Below are 5,362 nucleotides of genomic sequence, written 5' to 3' on the forward strand. Positions count from 1 at the left end.
GGGATCATCTTCTTAGTATAAGAGAACACAACTCAAGGTAAAAGATACAATGAACTCCTCGACCAAGGTAATAGATATTTGAGAAGAATTCTCATATGATTTCAAAATGCACTAGTACTAACTTAGATGACCAATTAGGATTTGACAGTTGAACATACCCTAAGTCATCTGAGGAACATCATGCAGATGAGGGATTATATGAACAAGGTAACTAATGGCACACACATTCCATGAGCGAGTCAATACACATTTCTTATATCTTCTAGAATACGAGGTATAACTAGGCACCCCATGAGCTGAAAACGCAACCTATTGATTGGGTTCAATCAATTTGTTATTAATTAATCAATATGATGATATAGTTGATTAATTTGGAAGGATAATAAATTTCATTAGGCTACTAGAGTTATTAACAAGACTAGTTCATAAGCCTAGAGGGTCATAGACAAATGGTCTTTTGGACATCAGAATTTATAGCTAAAGTAAGGGTTTCATGAACAGTTTTTAGTATATACAAGGGAAGACCTTGAAAATATTCACCTAGAACAAATTTGTTTCGTGCCCTACACTTCTTTTCCTTATCCCTTGGGTCCTCTCAACTTCCAATACGGCTGTAATGATGCATCGACACAAGAGGTGAATGAACGGGACACATCATGATGGAGGAGATTCGATGTCCCATGGATACATCTGGAGGCTATTGTCACATGGTCAAATTCAATGCTAAGAACAATGCTCGGATCAAATGTGTGCTGACCTCAACGCTCAGACCGAAATGGTGAGCAACCTTTACTTGTGCAGAAGAAGTCTCTTGGGACAACTTTAGAGAAGGTACGTCTAGGCCCGATACATGAATAGGCACATTGCAATATCTGGAACAAGATTGTAACTGTCACATGGGGGGGAATACCCATGTAACGAGATGAGGCACGACACGCACCTGGTAGTGATGCTCTTGCGCCTTTGAGCCTACAGCCTCGCACATGCGCTTGCCGACACTGCCGCAACAAGTGTGCCCGTCCCTTAGTGCTTGCATAGTTCCCACACACAGCACCCGTGCCTCTACTACGCAGACCCCTGCATGTGCATTGTACAACACACACACACACACACGTCCTTAGCGGCCTTAGCATGCAACGCCCCAGGCTTGCACCCATGGCCTGCCCTAATCCGCCATACTTGTGCCGACAAGCACGAGCACCTAATAGGCATTGGCTTTAAATATCAAGGTCAGGTATAGCCACTCGTGATGCTTGTGGTGTCCACAATACGATCTCCAATTTTTAGTCCAAGTGTATGAACATGTCCTCAACATTTAGCACACATGTCTCTATGCAGGAATGCTGCCTAGTTTGGGGCCTTACAATTAATCTCGTCAACAACTCAACCTATCTTGCATTGGGAATCAAGGAATCACAAGTCTGATCTGTGCACATGTGATTTGACCATTGTTTTGTTAGTGGCATTAGAATTTTTTATCATATTCTATTGACTAAATCAAGTTCATGAACCCCAGCATAATTAACATACTATATTTTAATTATTGGCTTAATGACCTAAATAATAAAAATAAAGTACGCATTAAACAGGCCTATTGAGCCAACAAATTTGATGTGAAATAATGTCACTTTAATATTCTTTAGTATCGATGCATTTGATAGTGGAAATCAAGAAAGGGGACCAGATCAAGGGGTCTTAGAGTCCCAAGAAAGTCAAGGAGTTAAGGAATCTCATGTAGAATCATTGTGCAAATTTTTGTGTTCTATCACCTTGATTTGCATGGAAAATGGATTCACAGAGCAAAAGACTATGAACGGAATCAAGATGCCATTTAACATAATATTGATCAAATCAACTAGGCATGGATGGATTACTGACATCTTGAACCCTCAATTGAGACATGTTGAGTTTCTCGTGTGTGCAGCCTCAACAAGATCCACACAATCCCTGACATGTTGAATATCCTTTTTCATCCTAACAAGGACTGTTCATGCTCCATTATTGTTGTTACGCCATCCTGATCACATCAGGAATGGAGAGGAGTGAAGGGGATAAGGGAGAACATGGGGAAGGGCCTAAAAAATTCTGGCATGGGCTTTCCCTTATTTTATTCAGGGCTTTCCCTTATTTATGATGTATGAATTTTTTATAAAACCCCTCAAACTTTAAGTATATCTTCTAACATCAAAAATACCATTTGTGTGTGACCCTCTAAGCCATGTATCAGTCTAGTTAATGACTCTAATGGTCTATTACCTGTATTGGCCTTCTAAATTAATTAATTATATCATCATAAAACTTAATTAATGATAGATCAATTGAACCCAATTGATAAGTTAAGTCTCCAGCCCATTGGGTACCAACCTACACCTCGTGCTTTAGAGGATATAAGGAGTATATTGACTAACTCATGGAACATGTTTGTCATCTGTTACCATGTAAGCATAGTCCCTCATCGAATGGATGCTCTTAAGATGACTTAAGGTATGGTCAACTTACCTATACCCTAAGTATGAGTTCTCAATTATTCATCCATGTTAATACTAATGCATTCAAAAATCATCAGAGACATTGATAAAACTAAAATAATTCATGAAAACATACTCACCTTAAGAGCATTTTTGGATCATTTTGTTGATATTATCTTTATCTTTATATAGGTTTTCATTTCACGGATGAAAATATCATTTTGTGAAAACAACACTTTTAAATATGATTTTTACATAAGTTACAAGCCCATTAACTATTATTGAAAATATGCTAAAACATTATTGAATTTGATGAGTTTAATTCTTCTCTCTAGTATCTCACTTTATATTTTCCAGGGATGAAGTCAAAATTTATGAGAGAAATAAAAGGTGGGAGGGGAAAAATACAAATTGTTTTCATGAAGCACCAGGCGGCTAAGCCATGCGTAGCAATTTTCAAGCCATCTACAAGCATGCGAGCACAAGTTGCTCAAGCCCCACTCGCATCCGACACGCGCCAGCTTGCTTACTGCAGCCAACATGCAACAACACATGGAATAAACAAACATGGCTAAACCCATGAAGCAACATGTTTCACGACAAAGCACAATGATAGGTAGCGCACACAAGGAAGATGTTCATTTAATTCATTTTACATTTAATTTACATAGCAGTCACTTTCCTAACATTTTCCAATATGGGATCATATCTAAATATTTCATTCAGCTTCTCACCAGGTCGGGTAGAAAAGAAACAAGACAGATTCCCAACCAGCGAGTTGCGACCTTAAGAGAATTATAAAGAAACTATGACAGAGGTTCAAGACAACTCAGCCTAAAGCCCATGTCATATCGGGCCAATTCTAAGTTAGCCAATATATCCCGGCCGTTCGATCTTCTTGAGGAAGATCAGACAACGAGATCTTCTTCACTTTATTAATTTTTCTCTTTCTTTTTTCCAAGATTCTGATTGGTCGTGATAGTTGATGAGAATGGTAAAACCCCTTAATGGCCAAATCATGATGAACGATAGATGACAAGGCCAGCTAACGTGGCTGTTGACATGGCAAGGGGGTGGACCATAAATTGTAGGTGTTTACGAATGTCAGTTAATTGTAGCCTTTGGACTCCCTACGAAGGAGATCATATGACCAAGGGAAGATCCATCCATCTTCTCCCCAAGCCATCAACACCGCCGACCGAAAGACTTTTTGACACTAATTTTCCATCTTTTGATCCATACACCGACCAGCAGCAGTTGCAGGAAACCCATCTGGCAATGAGACAAGCAGGGGAGAGACATGACGCCACTCCCATTTCTTGGAATGCCCAAGACGATGCCTTAATAATGCTAGAGATCCTTAGATTCACACCAGCATGGAGGAAGGTGGGAGTAGATGAACACCAAAGATAGGGGGTGGTGATCGACACCCCATTCTCCGACCACCAAAGATAGGGGGTGGTGATCGACACCCCATGTCAGTTAATCAAGGAGATTCAGGTGAGTTTTTGAACTCCATAAGGTATATTTTAATGTGTTTATCCTCTCCGGATGTGTATATTTGTTTCAAAGAAAAGACGGAATTGGTTTTCTATCTTGTCTCCAACTTTGGCTTCTTTGAGACATTTTGACAAACACATTCTGGGCATCGGGTATTTTACACGGATTTTCCCCAATTTTACCTTATCAAAAAATACAAATCAATCTCTATTGCATATAGAAAATATATAATGTATTATGATATTATATGATATTCCCTAATGCTATATTAATACACATAATTAATTACATTGCTCTCCTACTAGTTTTCTCTCTCCTCTCATTCCTTTTCCCCTCAAACCAAATTCTTCTTCTAAAATTAAACAATATATATTCTCTCTATTTATCCTAATATGAAATTATCATAGGATAATAATTTCATATTTATGAGATAGAGATAATATATTTTGTTATATTTAGAAGAAAAATTTATCCGACTTATTAATTTAATACAACTCTTCCATTACTGATATTAACATATTCCTTTATTATAATACTATAAATAAATTTCATTATCTTACCTACTACATCGAATATCTGTAAAAATATTAATCCTAAGGAATGATATAGGTAACATCATATCATATAACTATCCTTCCTTTTCCTTTCACTACTCTCTATCACTAGTTATTACATATTATCATAAAGTCGCACTTCCTTTTATTACTTCTTCCTACTTACCAATTATTATTTTTCGCCCTTTCACTATCTTTATTATTATTACTATACTCAATTCCTCCAATCACTCGCTTTATCATCTTATATTCTCCAACCCTAACTGAAGTATTAAATTCACCTCTAAAGGCAAGTCCCTGAGGAGACGACCTCACTTCTCCTATAAGTATATATGAGTGAATTTATAAAATTACAAGTTTTATGTGATTTAAGTGAATTACATTTACAACGACACTAAAACCAACACTGTAATTTTCTTCCATCAAAAAGCTTCTTTGATATTCCTCTACCTAGGCCAAATGATGGAGGACCATCCTGTCAAGCGCGTCCAGACTCGTCATAAGCCACTTCACGGAGCCCGAATTGTTAAGAAGAACTCGAATTTCCACTTTCAGGTTTGAGAAAGCTGTATGCGCGTCGTTTTACTTCTTGTTGCGTCTCTTTGTGGTCTTATGGCAGCTTACTCCTCGTGTACATGCCCCATTTTCGTGTTGCTTTAGTCCTTACCCGTCATTTTTGGATTATAGGGAGGCCCCTCCTGCGTGAGTACAGGCCTCCCCCATATGTGTTTTGCTTGTTTGGTTGAATTAGTTGGCACCTTTAGGGATGTTTGGCTTCTTCTCCCCTAAAGAACCCTTTTAAGGGGAAGCCCAATAAGCTTCCCCCTTAAAAGGGGGCCC

This window comes from Wolffia australiana, chromosome 7 (assembly GCF_029677425.1).
Source record: "Wolffia australiana isolate 7733 chromosome 7, ASM2967742v1".
Taxonomy (NCBI): Eukaryota; Viridiplantae; Streptophyta; class Magnoliopsida; order Alismatales; family Araceae; genus Wolffia; species Wolffia australiana.